The sequence below is a fragment of the Sciurus vulgaris genome, assembly GCF_902686455.1.
Source record: "Sciurus vulgaris genome assembly, chromosome: 12".
NCBI lineage: Eukaryota > Metazoa > Chordata > Mammalia > Rodentia > Sciuridae > Sciurus > Sciurus vulgaris.
The window spans coordinates 42,198,527-42,225,658 of NC_136473.1; the positions used below are offsets into that span (position 1 = coordinate 42,198,527).

Below are 27,132 nucleotides of genomic sequence, written 5' to 3' on the forward strand. Positions count from 1 at the left end.
CATGGAGACAATAAGGTTAGTGATAGCTGGGCACAGTAACACACACCTGTAATCTCAGCAGCTTCGGAGGCTGAAGCAGGAGGATTCTAAGTTCCAGGTCTTACTCAGGAACATAGTGAGGTCCTAAGCAAATCCGTGAGAACTTATCTCAATATAAAATATAAAAAGGGCTAGGTATGTGGCTCAGTGGTTAAGTGCCCCTGGGTTCAATCCCCAGTAACACAGCCCCACAAAAAAGAAAGGTTAGGGATCACCCAAGGGTTAGAGGAAGGGAGGGATGAATAGGTGGAACACAGAGGAATTTTGGGGTAGTGGAACTATTCTGTATAATACTATGATGGTGGATATAAGTCTTGAATCTTTTGTCAAAACCAAAAATTTTGGTGTTTTGGACAATATCAGTAGTTGATCCTAAGGTAAATGATGTACCATGAATGGTAGCTTTATAGATTTTTAACAAATCTACCAGTCTATGGACAATTGTCAATAGTAGGGAAGGCTATGCATGTGTGGGGTCAAGGCATATATGTGAATTCTCTGTACTTTCCACTCAATTTTTCTATGAACATAAAACCATTCTAAAAATATTTACTAAAAGAAAACATAAAACCTGAAACAAAGAAACAAACCCATCAACAACAACCATCCCCAAAGAAATAAATGAGACAAGAATCAAAGACTAGGTCATTATAAAAAAAAAAAATCAAGAAAATCTGTATTATAATCATTTTGTTATAGAGAACTTAAATAACAAAAATATTTTTAAAATTTTAATATATATTAATGGGAATATAATATAGAAAGATGTAGTTGGAACACAAGTAGGGAGTAGTATAGGTATGAAGGAATAGAGGTTTTTGTTGGTTTGATTTTTGGTACTAGGGATTGAACCCAGTGTGCTTTATCACTAAGCTGCATCCTCAACCCTTTTTATTTTAATTTTTTATTTTGAGACAGGGTCTCTAAGTTGCTTAGGACCTCGCTAAGATCCTGAGGCTGGCCTTGAATTTGCAATCCTCCTTCCTCAGCTTTCCCAGGGGCTGAGATTACAGGCATGTGTGGTGCCTGGCAGCACAGAGGGTCGGTATGTGGTTGAAACAGTTATCAATTTAAAACCAAATGCTATAACTTTAAATTAATTTCATTGGTAACCGGAAGAAAAAAAAAACATAGAAATACATAAAATAAATGAGTAAAGAAGCAGGGCATCTCACTGCAAAAAAATTGAATCAGCAAAAGGGAGTAAAGGAGGAACTAAGAAAGCTACAAAGTATACAGAAAGCGATGAACAAAATGGCAATAGTAAATCTTTCTTTATCTGTAAGTACTTAAATACAAATGAACTAAACTCCAAAATCAAAAGACATACATTGGCTGAACAGATACAAAACAGGATCCAAATGCAGGCTGTCTACAAGTGGCTCACTTGAGATCTAAGGACCCAAAGAGACATAAAGAGCAAGGCTGGCTAATGTCAGACTTTAAATCCAACAGTGCTACAAGAGAAAAAGCAGGAGATTATGTACGGACAAGGGTCATCTCAAAAGAAGGTGTAACAACCAACAGGTGAACGAAGAAATCATAAAGGAAACTAAAAAATCTTGAGATAGATTAAAGTAAAAACACAGCATGTCCAAACTTATAGGTGCAGTAAAGAGAGTAAAAAAGCAGGAAGTTTATATTTAAAAGTGTATGTTAATAAAGAAAAGATCTCAAATCAACAACCTAACTTTACATCTGATGGAAATATAAAAATAAGAACTAAACCCTCACCTATTCCCCTGCTTCTCCTCCTTTTTTTCCTTCTCCTCTTCATCTTCCTGGTTGTTTAACTGAGTGGCGTAGCCAGGTTTTATAACAGGTGAGCCGCTCCTGCACACTCAGTCTCTCCACATGGCTGTGGCCTCAGTCGCCTCCCGTGGAGAACGTGAGCAGCTGTTTGGTGCAGTCCTTCAAGCATGCCTACACCTTCATGTGATGACAGTGATACAGGGCAGCCCTCTTCCAGCATCATCGTCTCAACCACTAGAGCATCCTGGACATGATGGGCCCCAAGCACTGTATGCACATCACCTATGGGAGCAGATGTTCCTCAAGCAGGTGGGCCTTGTCCTGCTCCTGGGCGGGGGCATCTTCTTCATCGAGCCCCAGGCTCCAGCACCACCCTGACCGTCATGGCTAACTTGGGTGAGTGGAAGGTCAGGGAGAACCTCGAAATGTGAATCTTCTTCAAGGGCATGAGCAATGACAACAGGGACCTGCTGTCCTTCAAGAAAGGTGCCTTTCTCCTGGCAGTCCAAGCCTAGATGCCCTCTGTGCCCCTAGTGTACTCTACTTTCTCTTCCTCTACACCCTCAATCCCAGGCTCTTCTCCTCAGGAGCACTCATGATGCAGGTGCTGGACGCCATTCCTACCAGCGGCCTCACTGCTGTGGCCAAGTTTGTGGACAGCTGCCATGCCATGAGGAGCACCTTACTCCACATGTCTACCATGCCTTGGGAGAACTGGCGATGAAGGGCCTGATGTCAAGCCAGCTCAGTAGCCCAAGCCACTGGGAGAGGGACCTGGAGGCAGGACAAGAGGGATGCAGAAGGCCAGGAATGGACAGAGGGACACTCTCTTCCAGGTTGCCAAATATCACTGTCTGGCTCCCTGACTCTCATTTGGCCCCTGGAAGCAGAAGCCCTTTCTGTCACTGGCTTCAGAGGGAGGACACTAATGTCCCCTCCAGTAGAGTCAGCTAGACCCTTCCAGCCCTAGGAGCAGGGATCTTGGCTTCATTCCTGTGCCTCCAGGATCCAGTATGTGGCTTCAGGTGGACTAAACTGGAAGGCTATGGGGGAGCCTGGGAGCCCCTGGAATACCCAGAGCTGAGGTCAAGTCCCTGCCCTGGCCCCAGGCTCTCTGGTACAGCTGCCCAGGGTCCACAGTGTAGAGTAGGGCTCAGGGGTGCAGGCCATGGCCTGCATCAAGCCTTCAGGGAAAGAAGGAGCTTGGGGACCAATACTGCTCAGTTTCACCCAACCTGGGCCACAGGGAAATAAAGGGCAGGGTCTGATGTTCCCACAGGGCTCAAGGAGGCCCAGGGGTGGGCGTGGGGGTCAGTGTTGTGTTCAGTTATTTTTCAAAAAGAACTCTTGGGGGGGGGGGGGCGAAAAGAAGAAGGATTATAAACTAGATAAACTAGAGAATAAGAAAGCAATTTTAAAAGTCAACAAAATTGCCAGGTCCGGTGGCACACACCTGTAATCCCAGTAACTCAGGAGCCTGAGGCAGGAGGACCCCAAGTTCAAAGCCAGCCTCAGTAACTTAGCAAGACCCTAAGCAACTTAGAAAGACCCAGGCTTAAAATAAAAAATAAAACAGGATGTGGCCCCGTGATTAAGCCCCCTGAGTTTGATCCCTGTTACCAAGAAAAAATAAATAATTTTTTAAAAATAATCAACAAAATAGCAATGTTTTCCCTAAGATTAGTAACTAGATTAAGGGTGGAAAAAAGTCATAAGACACCCAAATAACTAAAATCATAAATGAAGCAGGGGATTTACGATATCACACAAATAAAAGGGATTATAAAAGACTGCCATGAATAAAATTTTATATCAACAGGGTAATCTTGAAGAAATTGATATATTTCTAGGGACACAAAACAGCTCTAAATCATGAAGAAATAAAATATCTTAATGGTCTTATAACTAGCAAAGTGATTTAATTAGTAATCAAAAACCTTTCAACAAAGAAAAGTCCAGGACCAGAAGACTTCACTGGAGAAATCTAACAAATGTTTAAAGAATTAGTACCAATCCTGCCAGGTATGGTGGCACACACCTGTAATCCCAGTGATTCAAGGGGTTATGCAGGAGGATCTCAAGTTTGACAGCAGCCTTAGCAACTTAGCAAAACCTTGTCTCAAAATAAAAAATAAAAAGGATAAGGGATGTAGCTCAGTGGTAAAGTGCCTCTGGGTTCAATCCCTAGTACAAAAAAAATAAAAGAATTAAGAGCAATCCTCCTCAAACTCTTCCAAAAAAACTGCAGGGAAAGACTCATTCTATGAGGACAGCCTTACCTTCATCCCAAAGCTACAAAAAGATATTACAAGAAAACTACAGGCTAATATCCTTTATGCATATTGATGCAAAAGTCCTCAAAAAATACTAACACATGGATTTTAGTGGCACATTAAAAGGATTATACACCATGATCCAGTGGGATTTATTCCTGGAATTCAGGGATGGATCAACGTACAAAAATTCATCAGTCTAATACATCACACTACCTGTATGAGGGGGGGAAACTCTACGATCATCTCAATCCATGCAGAAAACACATGTGACAAAATTCATCACCCTGTCCTTTTAAAAACTCTCAACAAAGCAGGAAGAGAAGGACACTACCTCACCATAATATTAAAAGGCCTATGTGAAAAGCCCACATCTAACATCGTACACGATGGTGAAAGACTGAAGGCTTTTCATCCTTCAGTAACAAATGACCAGTAACAAGTATACATGGTTGGGTAAGTGTCCCTGAGGCCCATGTGATAAAGACCTCGTCCCAGCCTGTGGTGCTGTTGGGAGGAGGTTTTCCTCCCAGCTGCCATGAGGTGGGCCATCTTCTCAGCCATGCCTTCTCACCCTGATTCACTACTGCCTTGTCCCGTGCACAAAAGCAAAGGAGAAAACTGAGCACAAATTGAAACCTAAGAAACCAAGAGCCAAAAGAAAACTTTCCTCCATAAGTTGTTTAGCTCAGATATTTTGTCACAGTGACAGAAAGCTGACTACCCTTGTGACTTTTATTCAACTGAGTACTAGAAGTCCTAGCCAGAGCAGTAAGGCAAGAGAATGAAATAAAAAGCATTTCATTAGGTCTATAATTGTAGGTTGGCTGTGTTTTACATTCCTTACTTTAAAGATATCGTTTTTGCTCTTTTCTGGTTTGCACTATTTGTAATGAGAAATTGGTGGACTGGATGGGTCTTTTTCCCTTGCTTCTTTTAAGATTTTTCTGTATAACTAGTTTTAAGTAAATTGATTAAAATGTCCTGGTATAAATTCCATTGTTTCGTATTTTGGGGAGTCATTGACCTATTTAGATCTTGTGGGCACATAATTTTCATCAAATAGGAAAAATTTTTGATCATTATTTTGTTTGAAATAGTCTTTCTGCTTCCACCCTCTCACCATGCCCCACTCCTCTACTTCTGGATCTCTATTTATAGGTATTTTATGTTGTTCCATGTTGCCTCTCAGCGCATTAAACTGTTCATTTCTCTCTCCAGTCTCTAGGTCTATTTCTATTGACTTGACTTTTCCTCTCAGTATGGGTTGTGTTTTCCTTCTTTGCCTGCTATAATTTGGTTAGATTCCAAATGTTGTAAATGTTACATTGTTTGGTTGGTACTGGACATTTTCACTTGTTTGTTAATTCTTTAAATAACTTTTGAACTTTCTCCTAGGGTGCAAAATAAGTGATTTCAAAATTTGTGTGTGTGGTACAGGGTATTGAAACCAGGGCCTTGAGCATGCGAGACAAAGTTAATGCTTTACCACTGAGCTACATTCCCAGCCCTTTTCATTTTATTTTGAAACAAGGTCTCCTTGTGTTGCCCAGGCTGTCCTCAGACTTCAGATTCTCCTGCCTCAGCCTCTGGAGTAGCTGGGATTACAGGCGTGCATCATCACATCCAGTTTCATTTGATTTTTGAAGATTTACTTTGAAACGTTGTTAGTTTGAACCAAAATAGTCTTTAGTTAGCACTAATGTGGTCCCTCTAAATGGCAATACTCTTCAATGTCTCATAGTTATGTTTTTTTTATTCTGGTTGGTGAGCACACTAATTATTCCCAGCCTGGGGTGATTTCCAAGGATTGTTCCACTTCCTTCCTTCTTGTGGTATTTTCTCTAGTTTCAGGTAGTTTCTGTCAATTGATGTGCTGATCAATACTCAGCTGAAGACCTAAGGGGACCCCTCTGCAACTCTATAAACCTCTTTCTGTATAGTTATTTCCTCTCCTGTAGTGCATATCCTATGGGATCATTTTCAACTCCCTTTTCTCAATTTGTAATCCACGGTGCTCTATTTGGGTTTTTCTCTCCATGAGCTACATCCCAAACACTCTCTAGTAAACAGGACAGAGGTAGGGCCCAACTCATTTGTTTTTCTGTTCCTAGGGAACACTATCCTGAGCTTCCTGTTGTCCAATGTGTGCAAACCCGTGCTTCATATATGCTGTTCAGTTTCTTGGCTAAGGTGGGAGGGTAAAGCCAATTCCTGTTGTTTCACCATGGCTGGAAGTAGAAACCACTTAATGCCTTTTGATCCTCCTCAGTGACTTCACTCATGGTCTGACATTTAGTAATAAGGCAAAAAGGTCTATAATTAGAGTAATACACTGAGTCAATTATCTATTTTATATCACTGACATTTCTGTTGTTAAATTTGGTGCTGGAATTGAAAACAGGACCTTATGCATACTAAGCACACTTTCTGAGTTACACTCCCAGCCCAGAGATATTCTATATTATGTGCACAGAATTACACCCCTCTTGAATATATTTTAAAAACCATTATCTTTTGTCTTTTCCTCTCAATTTTTATTTGAAAAGGGGGGAGTTTATGTAAAATTTGAGGAAACTGATCAATGAATATGCATAAGCCCTTTACTTAGATTCACCCATTATTATTTTGTCACATATGCCTTACCTCTTTTTTACATTTTCCCACCAATTGAAAGGACATTCAACACCTAAATATTCATCCTGCATATTCCAAGAAGAGGAAATTCTTCCACAATAAGATAATGGCATTATTCTACCCAAGATATATTTCGATATCATAACATTAGCTAATGTATCACTAATATGCAAATTTCTCCAATTATCCTTTGTAGCTTTTCTTTTTCTAGACCATAGTCCTATCAAGAATCACTTACTTGATGGTAATTATGTCTCATTAATTTACTTTTATCTGGAAAATTCCCTGTTATGGTCTGAATATTTGTCAGTCCCCAAAATTCACATGTTGAAATCCTACACCCCAAGGTAAACCCTCAAGAATCAGATTATTATCCTTATAAAATAAGTTCTAAAGAGCTCATTTTAGTCCCTTCCACCATGTGTATATACAACCATCTATAAATCAGAAAGATCCTCATCAGACACTGAATTTGCTAGCACCTTGATCATGGACTTCTCGGATTCTAGAACCTTGAAAAATTAATTTCTGTTTTCTATCAGCTACTCCTTTTGGTATTTTGTTATCACAGTCTGAACAGGCTAGGAAAATCTGCCCCTCCCCTTTTATTTTTTTATGATGTTGACAGTTTTCAGGAACGTGGCTGGCTATCTTGTTTATTTTGATTTTAAAGAATTATAATTCTGCTAGTAAATTTATGACAACTTTGGAAAGAGAAACTACTCATTATTTTGGATTTGTACTCATCCTATAACTTTGAAGACTGTTCTAAATTTTGAATATGAATAAGTATCTCATTTTAAGATCTAATATACACTAAAATTCCTCAATGACTCAAGTATGCTATTATCAAGCTTAGAAGTAGGAGATATCTAATACTGAATTCTTTTCCTAGCAAAGGGAAAAGTAATTGAAACATTTTAGTGGTATCTTGTGGTGACAATTTTGTTTTAGGATAACAGGGTTACTTGAAAATGTGGTCCAACTTTTTCACAAGCACTATTATTGTGTGGTCTTTATGTAAAATCAATTCTTTCCACTATTGGTAGCTGAATTTGTTATGTACTTCTGTAGGTGAAATGGAATGGAAGAATGCTTGTTGTTGTCAAACCCCAGAATATGCAGGAGGAAAAAACTAAATTCACTTCCGGAAAATTTTCATAACTACCATCTGGTAGTCAACCTGGTTTTTCCACCAGATGGCAATAATCCACAAAGGGTGAGTAGGGTGAATGGAATGTGCACAAAAGTGCAGGGCGTGAGCATTAAAGGGCTATGAGGTCCCAGAATGGTAATGTGGAGGGAAAGATGAGTCCCAGGAGAATAGGATAAATAATGGATTGCTAAATCTGGCACACTAGGAACTAATAACATCTATCGTGAAGGAATCATGTCATTCATCTTTGATTTATTAGTGCAAAAGTTAACAGCAAAAAGGGTTGCACCATTTGTTACAGTTCTTGGTTTTGTTTTTAGATTTCCATATTATAGAACAGCTGATCAGAATGGAAAAGTTTTTGATATTCAAGTAGAATTAATTAGATTCAGTACCAAGAAGACTTTGCATGTTCTTAAGAGAAGTAGCAAATTCAGAGAGAGTATTTTAAGACAAAAGAGGGGGAAAGAAAGCTGAGGAACTGCGGGTGAAACAGGCAGGCCATTTTTCTTCCCTCTACCATGACTTAATGGAGAATCCTACACACACTTCACACTCTCTCTCAAAATGTGAGTATATCCTCTTGATTTTGCTTTTAGGAATATAATGATACAAATACAACCCAATGCTATGCCCCCTCATGCAAATAATTTAGTGTGCTATAATTCAACATTATTATATAATTATTTGCTGTGATAAGGATTTATGCACAAGGACTTTCTCCCATGAATTACTTGTCATTTTCTCTGGCCCTTGGTTCTATTTTCTAGGAATTACAAATCCCTCTAATAAAGGCCATGTGCACTTTAAGTCCAAAAAAATTTTTTTACCACTTTCTTTTCATTTTAAAAATTATCAATGTTATTCAATTAAATTTTAAAAAGAAGTTCTAGCTTGTCAGATAGAGATTAGACTTTTATTTTATTTTATTATTTAGGTATTGGGGATTGAACCCAGGGGCATTTTAAAACTAAGCTACATTCCCAGTTCTTATTTATTTTTTTTCCTATTTATTTATTTATTTATTTATTTTAATTAAAAATCATAAATTTACATAAGGCAATCTTGTTTGATTCATTCTGTTATTTTTCCCTTCCCACCACCCCTCCCACCCCTCTTTTCCCTCTATACAGTCCTTCCTTCCTCCATTCTTACCACCCTCCTTATCCCTAACCCTAAACCTAACCCTAACCCTAACACTAACCCCTCATACCCCCCCTTATATTCCTCATCCGCTTATCAGTGAGACCATTTGTGCTTCAGTTTTTTGAGATTGGCTTATCTCACTTAGCATGATATCCTCCAATTTCATCCATTTGCCTGCAAATGCCATAATTTTATCATTCTTCATGGGGAGTAATATTTCATTGCATAGTATATGCCACAGTTTCTTATCCATTCATCAACTGAAGGAGCATCTAGGTTGGTTCCACAATCTGGCTATGTGAATTGAGCAGCTATGAACATTGATGTGGCTGTATCTCTGTAGTATGCTGATTTTAAGCCTTTGGGTATAGGCCAAGGCGTGGGACAGCTGGGTCAAATGGTGGTTCCATTCCAGGCTTTCTGAGGAATCTCCATACTGCTTTCCAGAGTGGCTGCACTAATTTGCAACCCCACCAGCAATGTATGAGTGTACCTTTTTCCCCACATCCTCTCCAACACCTATTGTTGCTTGTGTTCTTGATAATCGCCATTCTAATTGGGGTGACATGAAATCTTAGGGTAGTTTTGATTTGCATTCTTTTATTACAAGAGATGTTGAACATTTTTTCATATATCTGTTGATTGCTTGTACATCTTCTTCTGTGAAGTGTCTGTTCATTTCCTTAGCCCAGCAGGCCATATAGCCCATTTGGTAGGGTGCCTGCCTTGCATGCTGGAGGTCCTGGTTCGAGTCCCCAGCACTGTCGGAATGTGGAAATGACAAGGGAAACCAAATTGGAGCCTCCCAACCTTCCCATTTCCTTACCCATTTGTTGATTGGATTATTTGTATTCTTGGTGTAGAGTTTTTTGAGTTCTTTATAGATTCTGGAAATTAGTGCTGTATCTGAAGTAGGAGTGGCAAAGATATTCTCCCACTCTGTAGGCTCTCTCTTCACATTACTGATAGTTTCCTTTGCTGAGAGAAAGCTTTTTAGTTTGAATCTATCCCAGTGGTTGATTCTAGCTTTTATTTCTTGTGCTATGGGAGTCCTGTTAAGGAAGTCTGATCCTAAGCCAACAAGTGAATGTTTGGACCTACTTTTTCTTCTATAAGATGCAGGGTCTCTGGTCTGATTCCAAGGTCCTTGATCCATTTTGAGTTGAGTTTTGTGCAGGGTGAGAGATAGGGATTTAGTTTCATTCTGTTGCATATGGTTTTTCCAGTTTTCCCAGCACCATTTGTTGAAGAGCTATCTCTTCTCCATTGCATATTTTTGGCACCTTTGCTAGTATGAGAAAATTGTATTTATTTGTCCTCTATTCTGTACTTAATTGTATGTGTTTGTCCTCTATTCTGTACCATTGATCTACCTGTCTATTTTGGTACCAATACCATGCCATTTTTGTTTCTATTTGCTTTGTAATAGATTTGAACATCTGGTATTGCAATACCCCCTGCTTCACTCTTTCTACTGAGAATTGCTTTCGCTATTCTGGATTTTTTATTCTTCCAGATGAATTTCATAATTGATTGCTCTATTTCTATAATGTACACCATTGGGATTTTAATTGGAATTGCATTGAATCTGTATAGCACTTTAGGTAGTATGGCCCATTTTGACAATATTAATTCTGCCTATCCAAGAACATGGAAGATCTTTCCATCTTCTAAGATTTCTTTAATTTCTTTCTTTAGTGTTGTGTAGTTCTCACAGTAGAGGTCTTTCACCTCTTTTGTGAGATGATTCCCAAGTATTTTATTTTTTTTTTGATGCTATTGTGAATGGGGTAGTTTTCCTAATTTCTCTTTCTGAAGATTCATCACTTATGTATAAAATTAATTGGATTTATGAGCATTGATCTTGTAACCTGCTACTTTACTGAATTCACTTATGAGTTCTAAGAGTTTTCTGGTGGAATTTCCAGGTTCCTCTAAATATATAATCAGGTCATCAGCAAACAGGGATAGTTTGAGTTCTTCTTTTCCAATTTGTATCCCTTTAATTTCTTTGGTTTGTCTAATTGCTCTGGCTAGTGTCTCAAGAACGATATTGAATGGAAGTGGTGAAAGAGGGCATCCCTTGTCTTGTTCCAGTTTTTTAGGGGGAAGCTTTCAGTTTTTCACCATTTAGAATGATATTGGCCATGGGCTTAGCCTAGATGGCCTTTACAATGTTAAGGAATGATACCACTACCCCCCAATTTTCTCTAGTGTTTTGAGCATGAAGAGATGCTGTATTTTATTAAATGCTTTTTCTGCATCTATTGAAATAATCATGTGATTCTTAACTTTAGTCTGTTGATATGGTGAATGACATTTATTGATTTCCGGATGTTGAACCAACCTTGCATCCCTGGGATGAAACCCACTTGATCGTGGTGCACTATCTTTTTAATATATTTTTGTATGCTATTTGCTAAAATTTTGTTGAGAATTTTTGCGTTGATGTTCATTAAGGATATTGGTCTGAAATTTTTTTTCCTTGATGTGTCTCTGTCTGGTTTAGGTATCAGGGTGATATTGACTTCGTAGAATGAGTTTGGGAGGGTTCCCTCCTCTTCTATTTTATGGAATACTTTGAGAAGTATTGGAATGAGCTCTTCTTTAAAGGTTTTGTAGAACTCGGCTGAGAACCCATCTGGTCCTGGACTTTTCTTTGTTGGTAGGCTTTTGATGACCTCTTCTATTTCATTGCTTGATATTGATTTATTTAAGTTGTGTATGTCCTCCTTGTTCAGTTTAGGTAATTCATATGTCTCTAGAAACTTGTTGATGTCTTCAAGATTTTCTGTTTTGTTGGAGTATAGATTTTCAAAATAGCTTCTAATTATGTTTTGTATTTCACTTGTGTCTGTTGTGATATTTCCTTGTTCATTCTGAGTTTTAGTAATTTGAGTTTTCATCCTCTTTCTCTTTGTTAGTGTAGCTAAGGGTTTATCAATTTTGTTTATTTTTTCAAAGAACCAACTATTTATTTTGTTAATTTTTCCAATTGTTTCTTTTGTTTCAATTTCATTTATTTCGGCTCTGATTTTAACTATTTCCTGCCTTCTACTACTTTTGGTGTTGGTCTGCTCTTCTTTTTCTAGGGCTTTGAGCTGTAGTGTTAAGTCGTTTATTTGTTGATTTCTACTTCTTTTGTTGAATGCGTCCCATGAGATAAATCTTCCTCTAAGTACTGCTTTCATAGTGTCCCAGAGATTTTGTTCTCATTTACTTCTAAAATTTTTTTTTATTTCCTTCCTGATGTCTCCTGTTATCCATTCATCATATAATAGTGTATTATTTAATCTCCAGGTATTGGAGAAGTTTCTGTTTTTTATTCTGTCATTTATTTCTAATTTCAATCCATTATGGTCTGATAGAGTCCAAGGTAGTATCTCCATCTTCTTGTATTTGCTAACAGTAGCTTTGTGGCATAAGACATGGTTTATTTTAGAGAAGGATCCATGTGCTGCTGAGAAGAAAGTGTATTCGTTCTTTGTTGGATGGTATATTCTATATAAGTCGGTTAAGTCTAAATTGTTGATTGTGTTATTGAGATCTATGGTTTCTTTATTCAAATTTTGTTTGGACGATCTATCCAGTGGTGAGAGAGGCGTGTTAAAATTGCCTAGTATTATTGCGTTGTGGTCTATTTGATTTCTGGAATTGAGAAGGATTTGTTTGACGTACATGGATCAGCCAATGTTCGGGGCATAGATATTTATGATTGTTATGTCTTGCTGATTTATGCTTCCCTTAAGCAGTATGTAATGTCTTTCTTTATCCCTTCTGACTAGTTTTGGCTTGATGTCCACATTATCTGAAATGAGGATGGATACTCCAGCTTTTTTGCTGTGTCTGTGTGCATGGTATGTTGTTTCCCATCCTTTCACCTTTAGTCTATGGGTCTCTCTTTCTATGAGATGAGTCTCTTGCAGGCAGCAAATTGTTGGATTTTTCTTTTTAATCCATTCTGCCAGTCTATGTCTTTTGATTGATGAGTTCAGGGCATTAACATTCAGGGTTATTATTGTGATATGATTTGTATTCCTAGTCATTTGACTCATTTTTGTTTTTTGACATGATTTGGTTTCCCCTTTATTTGGTTATTCCTTTAGGCTAGTTCCTCCCATTGCTAATTTGCATCGTTGTTTTTCATCTCTTCCTCATGGAATATTTTGCTGAGAATGTTCTGCAATGCTGGCTTTCTTTTAGTAAATTCCTTTAGCTTTTGTTTTTCATGGAAGGATCTTATTTCATTGTCAAATCTGAAAGTAAGTTTTGCCTGGGTATAAAGATTCTTGGTTGGCATCCATTTTCTTTCAGGGCTTGAAAAATGTTGTTCCAGGCCCTTCTAGTTTTTAGGGTCTGGATTGAAAAATCTGCTGATATTCTTATTGGTTTCCCCCTGAATGTAATTTGATTGTTTTCTCTCACGGCCTTTAAAATTCTGTCTTTATTTTGTATGTTAGGTATTTTCATAATAATGTGCCTTGGTGTGGGTCTGTTGTAATTTTGTATATTTGGAGTCCTATAAGCCTCTTTTACTTGGTTTTCCATTTCATTCTTCAGATTTGGGAAATTATCTGATATTATTTCATTGAATAGATTGTTCATTCCTTTGGTTTGTTTCTCTAAGCCTTCCTCTAATCCCAATAATTCTTAAATTTGGCCTTTTTATGATATCCCATAATTCTTGTAGATTCTGTTCATGATTTCTTACCATCTTTTCTGTTTGGTCAACTTTGTTTTCAAGATTAAATATTTTGTCTTCAGTATCTGAGGTTCTGTCTTCCAGGTGTTCTATCCTATTGGTTATGCTTTCTATGGAGTTTTTAACTTGGTTTATTGTTTCCTTCATTTCAAGGATTTCTGTTTGGTTTTTTTTTTTTTTCAATATCTCTAACTCTTTATTGAAATGATCTCTTGCTTCTTGTATTTGCTCCTTTAACTGTTGATTGGTGTGATCATTTAATTCCTGCCTTTGCTCTTTCATCTCCTCCTTCAATGCCTGCATTTGCTCTTTCATCTCCTCGTTTGCTTCCCTGATTGTTTCAATTATGTACATTCTGAACTCCCTTTCTGACATTTCTTCTGCTATGCTGTCATTGGGTTTTATTGATATAGTATCTAGGTTTGTTTGGGACATTTTCTTCCCTTGTTTTCTCATATTGGTCAGATGTCAGTGGGACTTTGTGATATTGCAGAATTCTTCTATTGGCTTATTTTGTCCCTGTGGACTTCCAGTTTATCACCTTCCTGCCTTCAGTAGCCTGAACTCTTGGAGTAAATTGATAATGCAGTGCTTCCAAGGAAAGCTGCCCCTAGCCTGCTACTGGTTCCAGGACTTGGAGCTGGCTCTGTGTGGAAAGGCTCTCACTGGGGGTCTGCTCTGAGAAGCTAGCCTGGAAAGGCACTTCCCGCCGGAGGGGGCCGGGCTGTGGGCTGCTTGGGGAAGTCCCTGGCTGCCCTGTCCTGGTCCTTGAAGCAACCTGCGGGCAGGAACTCGCCACCCTGGTTCAGGGACTTGAAGCTTGGTTCTGTGCAGAAGGGTTCTCACTGGGGGGGCCTGCTCGGAGATGCTGGAGAATCTGGCCCTGTGGGTGGAGCCCACTGCTGGAGTGTGCAGGGCTGCCTGGGGAGGACTCTAGCTGCTCTGTCCTCCTCTAATAAGCCACCCAAATCCAGGCCTGCCACCTGGGCAGCGCTTCACCAGTGGGGGAAACTCACCCCGTGGCTCTATTTTAGTCCAAGTCTCTCAATGCCTCCCCTTCTTGTATCCTGGGTTCTGGAGCGACTGGAGATGCAGTCACCCTCTAGTCCGCCATCTTGGATCCCTTATTTATTTTTTAAAAAAATTTTAGTTGTAGATGGATCCAGTAACTTTATTTTTTTGTGGTGCTGAGGATCAAACCCAGAGCTGTTTTGAGACAGGGTCTCACTAAGTTGCTTGGAGTCTTGCCAAGATGTTGAGGCTAGCCTAGAACTTGCCATCCTCCTGCCTCAGTCACTCAAGTCTCTGGGATCACAGGCTACTCACATTTTAGTGCAATTTCTTCCATAGAATTTTTCTAAACATAAGTGGGGTTTTTTTCCTTTACCTTAAAAAAAAAAAAAACTGTTTATGTTCAAGGTTGTTTCGTGGTTTTCATTAGCTGATTTCTCACACTGCATGATAACATGTATTTTCCTATGTGGTTAGAAACACTTCATAAAATAATTTTAATTGCTTCACAGTGTGTTAGTAGGAAGAGCAATACTTTATTATCAGATATTAGTTTTTTCTTTGGATATCACAAATAGCACTCTGATGAACTCTTCAGTGTATACAAAATATTTTCTATATTTAGAGTTTCTTAGAATGAATTCCCAAGTGTGAAAACACTAGTTCAAAAAAGCATAAATGTTTGTGCTTTAATTTTGCTTTATATCACTTTAAATTTTCTTTTTAACAGAACTGACCCTATAGGGCTACCAGCAATGTACAAAAAAACAGCTTTCACACTGGAGCTATTGCTGAGCATTATCATAAAAACAAACCACCAAATGCTTTGGGAAATAGTCTCTCATTAGTGTTTTAATTTGCATATCTTTGATTGCTAGTAAGATGGAATCTTTTCCCACTATTTGTCAAACAACTGAATTTCCTCTTTTGTGAATTGTCCAGTATGTCCTTTGTCTGTTCCTCTCTTGGGGTCTTTGTTATCCCTATTTACATAAAGAGCTAACAAGCACTGCCCAGAGAAAGGCACTCTGTATGCAACACCATGGAATTCATCCCCTTTTAAGTTATTCCAGACTCAGCATTCAAGCAGCAATATGAAGGGGAAACCAGGAAGAGCAAGGAAGATAATTGGCATATTTTTCTCGGTTGTACAAATGAAATAAAAGCTAATGTTACTGTGATAAAATGGCTGTTTCTTTCCTAATGCAAAACTCATTTCAGTACTGCACATTATTCAGTTTGGACTAGTTTTCAAAGCACTCATTGTATATCATGTAATACCAGGAGTACCTCTGAGTATAAGTCAGCATGTGGAAGCCATGGCAATTCCATAGAAATGTTGCCATTCCGGGTTCATCCTTCAAAATAATTAAATGTGATTTCAATTTAATTGATGGAGCATCATCCTTTATTGTGTAACCACTTCCTAAAAGGTTAGCACTTCCATATGTAATTGTTTTCTGGATACAATTAGAGCAAGCACAAGAAGGGTACATAAATACGGTCTCCCTGGTTTTGAAGTAGACATGGATGGGGTGATCTACCCTCGCTCTGCATTGATGAGGCTCTAGACCTAAGCTCAAATAACAAGCTCCCACTCTCAGTGCCAGGGTTTAAGACCAGTCAATGGAACTCACGTGCTGACTGATTCTGTGACAGCTTTTGTTCCATTTCATCAACTAAGAAACTTTCCTAAGCTTTTCTATTAAAAAAATAATTGGGTTAAGCTTAGGATCAGTGGACTCACCCAATTACTGGGGGGCTGAGGCAGGAGGGTCACAAGATTGAGCCCAAACAGGACAACTTCAGTTTCAAAATAAAAAAAAAAGAAGGGCTGGGGATATAGCTTAGTAGTAGAGTGCCCCTGAGTTCAATCCCCATTACCACCCGGGCCCCCACACACACAAGTAAATAAATAAACAACAGGGCTGGGTGCAGTGGTTCATGCCTGTAATTCCTGTGATTTAGAAGGCTGAGGCAGGAGGATCACATGTTCAAGGCCAGCCTCAGCACCTTAGCAAGGCCCTGAGCAACTTAGTAAGAACCTGACTTAAAATAAAAAATAAAGTGGTTAGGTATCCCTGGTTTCAATCCTTGGTACCAAATAAATAAATAAATGGAATAATAATAATCATTCTTCCTATGCAAAGGATATTTTTAAGATTGTTATAGTGCCGTGATATAGCTCAGTGGTAGAATGCATGCTTACCAAGCAAGAGGACCTGGCTTCAATCCCCAATACCTTCAAAAGAAAAGTATTCTAAGAGAAAAATAGTTTGAGGATGAAGAGTGTTAAGATTATTATATTATTATAAATGTTACTTTTAAATATAAGCCAAATACCAAAAATGACTTCCTTTGTCAAACATCTTGAGGTCATAAAGAGAATCAGGCAATACTGGGACTGAATGGGATTTAGAATCATTCAAGTCGACCTTCTCATTTGACAAAGGAGTACATGAGGACATGAAAGGTAATATCCAAGCTGACACTTGTCCAAGATGATGATAGAGCTAGAATGTTCATCTGGGAGTCCTGAATCCTCCTCAGGAAATCTTTTTACTGCTCTCCTCCCCAACTACAGTGAATGGAAAGTTAGAACGCACTATCAAGTAAAGAATTTCACATTATTTTTTAATAATCTTTAATAAAAACTGCTTTTGGCAAACCCCATCCCCTTTATTCCATCTTTATAGTAAAATACCTTCTTTGTTTTTTCTTTATTTTTTCAACTTGAGATTTAACCCAGAGGCATTCTACAACTGACCTACATCCCTAGTCCTGTTAATTTTGAGATGGTTTTTTGCTAAGTCATTAAGGCTGGCCTTGAGTTTGTGATCTGCCTGCCTTTGCCTTCCAAATACCTGGGATTTCAGGTGTGTGCCACCACACTCTGCTAACTTCTACATTAAATAGGCAAAAAATACATGTGTATGAGAACCAGGCCTGGTGGTGCACACCTGTAATCCCAGCAACCCAGGAGGCTAAAACAGGAGGATCACAAATTCAGGACCGGTCACAGTAATTTAGTGCATCCCTGAACAACTTAGTGAGTCTCTGAACAACTTAGTGAGACCCTGTCTCAAAGAATAAAAAGGGCTGAGGTTACGGTGTAGTGGTTAAGCACCTCTAGGTTCAATTCCTGGTTACTACCCCACCCCCAAAAAAAGGTTAAAAATACAAAATATGGAAAGTTTTCTGACAATAATATGAATTTATGGAAAATTAAAACTTTACATGTTTAAAAGCAAGAGCAGATTTTAACCAAACCAAAGCCTCTTTTTAGAGTCACACTTGCAAAGTAGTATCGCTCTATCAGCCAGTGTACTGCAAACACACAGAACGAAGGTCACTAAAATGAAGTGGAACCAGTTTGACAGAGAGTGTGCAGTCTCATTTCAACCGATTGATTAAGATGAGGAAAAAATGAAATTCTTAGCCACTAAGGCAACAGATCTGGAATCTATTGGATTCTTGGCGATTTAAGAGAAGTACATCACAAAAGGGAATCTACCCTTCTTTCCAGCTAACCATTTGAGTGAAAGTGAATGGAACTGTCTATAGAAATAATGTGGATTACAATAAGGAAATTCAGAATCAATACATTACAATATCTTATTCATAAGAGACTGGGAAACAGACAGCAAGTTGGTTTGCATAAAGGTTTAGGAAATTGTATTAGTATTCTTCAAATTATTATATTGTATTATTTAAATGGTTAAGAATTCCAAAGTATAAAAGTGCTGCTAATAAAGTCACATGTTCACACAGAAAGTTGACACAGTCTGTCATAATTAAGGATGAGGGCTTTACTTCTTTTCTTCAGCATCTTTCACTATTACCCCACTTTTGTTTTCTTTCATATATTTTCCCCCAACCTAAGTAGGATTTAATACATATTTAGATAAACAAAGCTCTCTATTTCACTGTAAACATACACACACAAAGTAGTACAAAAAATGTTAAACAGAAACATGTTAAGAAAGTTCTACATGGCAAGAATTGTTTTAGTGCTTTTTCAAAGTAACCAGATTATTTGCTTATTGTATTGCTTTTGTTAAAATAAATCTTGAATTTAGCACACTGTGGATACTCAATAGGTGCTTCAGAGTCAAAAGAAAATTCACTTGGATTGCACAGATCTTCCAGGATATGTATATGAGTTTTACAACTCTAGATTTGAATTTGGCAGACCTGACAATTCTAGATTCTGTGACATTATACCAGAAAGTAAACACTAAGAATATCTTATTTTAGTTGTTAATTTCTTCTCTCACTAACCTTCAAACAAAACCAGTAAAGCAGTAAAAAGAACAAGTTTTACATTCTCATTGACCTTTCACCCCAAAGATGAAAGTGAAGATTATATTGTGATTTGTCTAAAAGACAAAAAAGGAAGAGAAATAAAGACTACATTAGGCACGCAGCAAAAATTTATCCCAAAATTGATACACATAAAAAATATAGGAATAGTTAATGAAGCCAACACTTTGCTGTGGTAGAAACTGTCACAGATCACTTGGTGGCTGGGTCTAACATCTCATATAATGGTGCCTCTAGCAACGCTGAGTGAGAGCATTGGTATTTTCCTGACTCACAGGGACAGGAGTGTGCCGCCTGCTGACTCACCCTCCTCGCTTCCTGGGGTGCCTGGGTGTTCTGAGACATTAATGGAGGATTAAATTAAGGTTGCCATGACAGCTGCCTAAATGCTGTCATGATAACATCAACAGATGTAGTACAGTGTTCCCTGGAAGTTGAACATTTTCTTTTCTAAAACCTGAATAATTTTAATAATTAAATTTCTTCAATAACTAAGCACAGTTGATTTAAAGAATGGCAAAGTCTTTTTTTTTTTTTTTTCTTAACTAGATAGGCTGCCATATTAAGATGGGATTCATTTCTTTACGTAAAATGTATTCCTTCTAGTCAACAGAAATTGACACATGATGTTGCTTTGTACTCTTAGAAATTAAAATGAATAGTACCAAAGTTGAAATGGTCAGGCACCGTGGTGCATGTCTGTAATCCCAGCTACTGAATAGGCTGAGGCTCCAGGAAGGCAAGTTGGAGAGCAGCCTTGGCAACTTTGTGAGACCCTGTCTCAAAATAAAAAAACAAAAAGGACTGGGGATGTAGCTCAGGAGTCAAGTTCCCCTAGGTTCAATTCCTAGGACCAAAAGAAAAAAAGTAAACTGAAAAATAAAGAGTTAAACATTTTTTTTTTTTTTTTTTTTTTTTTTTGGTACTGGGAATTGAACCCAGGGATGCTTAACCACTGAGCTACATTCCAATCCTTTTATATTTTTTATTTTGAGACAGGTCTCACTAAGTTGCTTAGGGCTTTGATACATTGCTAAGGCTGACTCTGAACTTGTGATCCTCCTACCTTGGACTCCTGAGTTGTTGGAATTAGAGGCGTGTGCTACCTGGCAAAAGTCAAAAGTTTTGGGTGTTTTTTAATGGTTTGAATTTTGGGGGAAAAAAATCTGAACACCTTAACAGTCATTAGTCAGCATCTTGTGGTAAGAGGTCTGGTTTTGTATGTGCTAGTGTTGATGCAAAGTACTACCTGTGAGAATCTGCCTGTGTTAAGATGTGCAGTCCCTGTCTTTCCTCCATCCCAATGCCTAGAGACATCAGTGAGAGCAGAGGTAGCAGAAGATGTCTTCAGAAAACCACTATTTTTATTTTGAAAATTCCACACTGGAGAGGTTTACAGTACTTTTTAGGCAGATTTGCTTCATACTTCAAGGACTGAAGAGCAGGCTGAGTCATCAAAATGAGCATCACAAAAAAATTCGATGACCTCAAGGATTATTAAAATGCTTTTGCTAAATGTTTTTAAACTAGGCAGGTCTTGAGCCTTTGTTGATTTTTAAATGGTGATTTTTTTCCTTTTGGTTTCATTTGGCTTCATGATGTTGGTGTGAACTTTGACAAAAACTGAGTCTCCAAGAAGGTTCCCAAGTGGCTAACTGGGCTTTAATTTGCAATGGAGCCTAGTAGCCATTTGCCCATTGCGGGGGTCGCACGTGTACTCTATGTTCCTGGAAGAACCTCAAACTAAACTTTGTGATACTTGCCCGGGCATGTTCCTATTTCAACTGCCAAGGTAAACAGCTCCTGGAAAGTCTCATTTTGCCACTGGGACCAGACCAATGAGCTGTGATCTGCAAGAATGCTTCTCTGGCATTCTTCATTTACATAGGGGACTGAGTGGGAACCTGGGTGGGCGTTTCCTCTATATAAGGCTGCACCTCTCTTTGTTCTTTTGGAGTATACTTGGATTTGTATGGAAGGATGCTTCTCCCAGTTTTTGAATTGTTTTCTTATTTTGAAATAAACCTCCCATTCCATTCACCCCTTTTTCCTTGAATTCTTTTCTGGTGAATTTTTGTGGACATTCCTTGGTGTCGGAAGTGGAATCTGAAGAAACTTCCAGGTTCTTCCTGGCACTGTCCTACACCAAGGTTTCAAAGCCTGCCAGAGCCCCCTGACCTCCATTGTCTCTCCAGCAGTGCTGGGGCACATTGTGTGAGTCTTCTCCAGACCTCCCTCCAGGTAGAAGTTTTAGAGACTTTATTTCAAGTTAAGAGGAGAGTCACTTACTCAAGGTATCAGGCTCAGTCCACGAAGATACAGTGGGGACTTTCAGAATTGCCTTACATTGCACAGGAAGGGACTTCTCCATTAGGTGAGTGCAAAATAGGTAACCCATGTTCTAAGACTTCTGTTGATCAGTCACCTCCTGGGAATCTGACTGACTTTATGAGTAAAAATTATGGTAGGGAAAACTGTAATTGGCTTTGTTCCTAGACCCAACTCAAGATGACCAAAAAAGGGCTCTTTTGGAATTCCAAACCTTGTCCATGTTCACAATTACAACAAAGAATATACAAAAGCTCTCAGAGGCATGAGAGGCATTCTTTAATTGGTATTTTGAAAATTCCAAAGGAGCCCAAGAATTTCTTGTTGTCTCTTTCAAAGAGAATAATTCCAAATGAAAAGAGTAGCTCAATACATTGAAAAAGAAACATGTGCTAGTGATAACAAAACTAAAACCACAGGTGCACAGCCACTGCTTTCCCTGTTTGTCACCTGCCCCTTCCTGGCCATCTCCTTGCTACCCTCCAACTCACTCTTGACCCTCTTCCACTCTCCCCAAGCTCCTCTTATTTTTTTAAATTCATTTTTATTGTAAACAAATGGGATACATCTTGTTTCTCTATTTGTACATGAAGTAGAGGCATATCATTTGTGTAATCATACATTTACCTAGGGTAATAGTTTTTGATTCATTCTGTTATTTTTTCTCCCCCCAACCCCCCACCCCTCTTATCCCTCTATACAGTCCCTCCTTCCTCCATTCTTGCCCCCTCCCACCCCCCATTATGTGTCATCATCCACTTATCAGTGAGATCATTCGTCCTTTAGTTTTGTGAGATTGCAAGCTCCTCTTCTTTCCCTTCCCCAACATCCTCACTCCTTACTTACTTCAATCCCTCAGGTCCTTGTCTAAAATCTCCTTTGCAGATCCAATACTCCTTGCAGTAAATCAGAATTCTTAGGTATTTTCCAGCATTTCTTGAACCCCTGAACCAACTCAGAGATCTTTACCAACTCATTCATATGTTTGTAGGGAATGCACTGGCCCATGAACCAATGGTAGCTGCCATCAGGAAAGCCCCATTGAGGACTTTACGCTAGCTGGAGGCCTAGGATATGATAAGGCACAAGGACTAGCAGTCTGTCTATAAAAGGCCATTCCTTTGATTTTTTTCCCCATACGGCAATCTTGAAAGCTATATGAGCTGGAAAGTCATACAATGCTGCACCCCAAAACAGATTATTCATTGGTGGGTGCAGCAATGTACACCTGTAATCCCAGCTACTGGGGGAAGGCAGGGATCAAGGTAGGAGAATCCCAAGTTCCAGACGAGCATCAAAACTTAGTTTTTCTTTTCTAAAAATAAAAATAAAAAAGAGCACAGATGTAGCTCAGTGGTAAAGTACCAATGGGTTCAATCTCCAGTACCAAAAACAGAACAAAAGACAAGTCAGTCCTTGATTACTTTAATAGATTTGACTAAACCTTTCAACAAAACAGCATTAAGGAATTGAATGATGAAACCCTTAACTTACTTAACTCAACTTTTGTGGCTGGACTTTCTCAGGTTCTTGGCACATGAGTCAAACAACAAATCTCTGTTGGATAGCAGAAGGTCCCCATGAAACAACCTCACTAACTAACTAACTAACTAACTGTTAAAGACCCTAGAAAAAGATGAAGAATCTAGAGTCATCCGAGTCTTAGATTGTCAGGAGAAAACTGCCAAACTAAGGGTTCCCTGATTATAAAAATTAAGGATTGATTGATTTTACATCTCGGAATCAAAAGATCAAAAGCCTGTTTTTGGTGTTTTTTGTTTGTTTGGTGTGTGTGTGTGTGTGTGTGTGTGTGTGTGTGTTTTAAACATACAAGCCATTCCAGAAAGGACTGGTTGATTTTTGTTTGTTTGTTGCTTGTTTTGCTTTTGTACTGGGAATTGAATCCAGAGAAGCCTAACCACTGAGCCACATCCCCAGCCCATTTTATATTTTACTTTGAGACAGGGTCTCACTAAGTTGCTTAGGACCTCACTAAGTTGCTGAGGCTGTCCTTGAACTTGAGATTCTACTCCCTCAGTCTCCAGAGTTGCTGGGATTACAGGAGTGTACCACCACACCCAGCATCAAAAAAGGACTGTCTTTAAAAAAAGAAAAGAAAAAGCACTATCTTAAATACAAATGCTGGCTATAATTAAACCTGATAGGGTCACTTTATCCTTCTCTTCCAAACAAAATGAGGGGTGATCCAGGGATATTCAGAGGATATTTTCCCTACTTAAAACCTGCCAACTAAGAGAATTAGACATTAAAATTGGGGATGAACCAGGCAGAGCTCTGGTTGACTCTGTCCTTAACTTTGATATACTTTCAACATCCCCTCCTCAGAGCTCTGAATTCATCCAGATGGTTTAGGTTGTTAACCAACTTATGATAGTTTCCAAAATTCTACCTACTTCTTTTCAATTAGGCCCTATCTCAGGAAGTCACTGTCTTATTCATCCTGTTGGGCACCATACATCTTTTGGGTAGGAATTTTCTGGAAGTATATCAAGCCTATATCTTTTTTCTCCCCAAAAGGGGGAAATGATACTAGAATCAACCTCACCAGAAGGCTCTGGACTTATAAAATTACTCCCTCTCCAGGCACCCATCTATCTGTCAACCTAATTAACCCTCCAGGAATTGCCCAAGAGCCTCTGTGGGCACAGAACAACACTGGTCTCAGCCATATTCATTCAGACCTTCGGTTAAAATCCAGGTGGATCATAACAAGCCTGTCCCCCAAATCAAACACTGACCCCCCCAAATCCCAAGGTCTTGGCTAGGCACCCATAGTGGATTACTTGATATATAAGAAACTTGATCCTTGAACCAGCCCTTGTAATACTGCTGTCCAACATGTGTACAAACCTAATGAAAGATGACAGAGAACTGCACAGAATCTCAGTGCCATTAACAGCATAGTTATTCCCTGACATCCAGGGTTCCCCACCTCCTGATATTCCCTGAGAGCCAATACATTTCAGCTGTTGACTTCTGTAGCACTTTTTTCAGTGTACCAGTTCACTCTGACAGTCAAAGCCCCTTCACTGTCACCTGGAAAGGTCAACAGTATTCTTGTATAGTCCTTCTCCAAGGGTATTTGAAAAGCCCCACCTATTTCTCTCAAATTCTCTGGACTAAATCAGTTGTGTTCTCCTTCAGTATGGTTCATCCTTCTTCAATATGTGGATGATCTGCTTTTATGTTTCCCATCTCGAGAGCCACTAACAGTCAACATCCATTTTCTCTAAAGTCTGCCCTCCATTGGACATTAGATCTCAAAGGAAAACTTCAGTTTTGTCAGACTTATATCAAATTTTGGGGTCTTAACACTGGAGGATCTGGCTCTTGACCCTTCCTGACTTTAAAGAACTTGAGCTTTCCATCTTCCTCACACAAATGGATAGCACTGGGAATTTTTAGGACTTTTGGGTTACAACTGGAACTCTCTATCAAATTTTTCTTTGATGTTCCAGCACCTACTTACACCTACTACTCTCCAATGGATCTCCTTTGAGTATATAAAAAACCCAATTGACCTTAGTCCTCACTTTGGGACACTCCAATTATAAGCTCCCTTACCATCAGTTAATGAATGGAAAAGAAATGCTCTGGGTGTCCTAATTCAACTCCACAGAGAACAGAATAGGTCAAAAGGGTACTAGAGTCAGCAACCAGACACAGAGGTTGAAGGATTACCTCCCTCCTGTAAGGGAGTTGTTAGCACCACTATTCTCATTAAGGCCATAATGAAGATTGCCATGGAATCTTTCCTTGCCATGTTCCTCCCTCTGTGGAAGCCCTCCTTAACTCTTACCTCCCAACACCTCTCTGTTAGCTACTTGACTAATTATGAGATCCTCTTCCTCTCCTCACCTCGACTTACCATTATCATTGTAATTTTCTTAACCATGCTACCCTACTTCTTGTCTCAAATGATGATCTTCCTCATGAGTAGATTGCCTCTACTAATCAACTCCTCACTTCCTAAGTAGATCGACATGAAACCCTTTTGTCTAATACTAAGTAAAATTAGTTTGCAGATTATATTAGTCAGATAATCATCCCTGTGACAAAATACCTGAAAAAAATCAACTTCAAAGGAAGAAAGGTTTATTTTGGCTTATGGTCAGCTGACCCTATTATTTTGGGCATGTGGCAGAATAATAGCTCATGGTGGGGGTGAATGGTAAAAAAGGCCTGTGTAGCTTATGGTGACCAGGAAGCAGAGAAAGCAAAGAGCCAGGGTCCCAATATCTCCTTCAAGGGCGCTCCCAGTAGGCCCTAACTCCTAAAGTTCTACCACTCCCCACAGTGCAGCAGACTGGTAACTAAACCTTTAACACATGAGTCTTTAGGGGACATTTAATATTCAAAGCATGGTGGTAAATAAGATAAAGTCAAGCAGAAAGCATTTCTTGAGTCATATTTCGAAGACTTTCAAAAAGGGACTAGCTTATAAATTTTTCCTTATATCAAGGCAGTTCAGAAAAAAGAGAAGAAAATTGCTTGGGCACACATGTAAGGAATATGAAATTTGTTTGGCAGATATACTGGCAGAAGAAAAAGAAAAGTTAGCTTCCTGCTTGAGACACTGATTTCACTATATTCCACTCAATACATCAGAGAATTTCTGGAAAGTTGGTTTCCTTTCACACAGACTTATATGGAAAGAGATTACATTAAGGAATATCTTAATCTTTGCCCTCCTCCAAAAAGATGGCAGCCTTACAAAGCAATGTTTTCTCCAAAAGGCAAGGAGCAGATGACATAGATGCTGAAGCAAAAACAGAAGAATAGAGAATTTTTCCCCTTTTAGTTATTTATATTTAAAGTTGGTAGTAAACATTGATTTTTTTGATCTGTAAATTTATGAAACTATTTTGTATTAAACATGTTTCTGAATGGCATTTACCTACCACAAAATTAATTATTTAAAAAGTGGATATGTTTACGTTTTCTTGCTTTTGTACCTTTCAAATAATAAGGTGCTTGCTAGATGCAGTGGCACACACGTGTAATTCCAGCATCCAGATTTAGGAGGCTGAGGCAGGAAGATTGCAAGTCCAACCCCGGCCTTAGCAACTCAGCGAGGCCCTAAACAACTTAGGGAGACCCTGCCATAAAAGAAAAAATAAAAAGGGCTGGGGATGTAGCTCAGTGGTAAAGTGCCACTGCTTTCAAATCTCCAGTACCAGAAACAAAAACAATAAGGTGATTTCATTTTGCATTCTAATTTAAGAGTTGTTTATTTACTTTGTTTGGTAATTACAGTTTTGAATACACACACACACACACACACACACACACACACACACACACACACACCCCATAACATTGCTCAGCCCTGCTACCCTGCTTCCTCTCCTGGAAAATGACCTTCTCCATGACTGTACTGACTTGACTGATCAGCTCTTCACTGCCTCAACTAGATCTATAGGAACACCCTTGTCTAGTAGACTATAATTGGTTTACAGATGGATCTTATCTCAGAGCACCCAGTGTCACTATCAAGTTAGATATGCTATCGTCTCCCATGACATGGTTATAGAGTCTAGGCCCTTTGCTGAAGCCAGATCTGTACTAGCAGCTGATCTCCATACCCTCACCGGAGAACACCTCCTAGATAAGGGCAAGACCATCGAACTTTATACAGAATATAGGTATGCCTTTGGGGCAGCACATGACTTTTGACAGACTCTGGAAGCAGAGAAGGTTTTTCACTTCCTCAGGACAACAAATAGAAAATAAAAAACCATGTC

The 27,132-nt window shown here is 38.9% G+C and overlaps 1 protein-coding gene and 1 long non-coding RNA gene across 16 annotated transcripts in view; one reads left to right on the forward strand and one right to left on the reverse strand.

Annotated features, from left to right (window-relative positions):
• The window catches only part of ARHGAP12 (Rho GTPase activating protein 12), a 437,561-nt gene that overhangs the window by 230,816 nt on the left and 179,613 nt on the right, over window positions 1-27,132 (forward strand). The gene's annotated exons all lie outside the window — the stretch shown is intronic.
• Window positions 7,430-27,132, reverse strand: part of LOC306641053 — a 78,196-nt gene continuing 58,493 nt past the window's right edge. Inside the window, exon 3 of the long non-coding RNA XR_013758006.1 lies at window positions 7,430-7,443. This is a non-coding gene — a long non-coding RNA (uncharacterized lncRNA). The remainder of the gene's footprint in view (window positions 7,444-27,132) is intronic.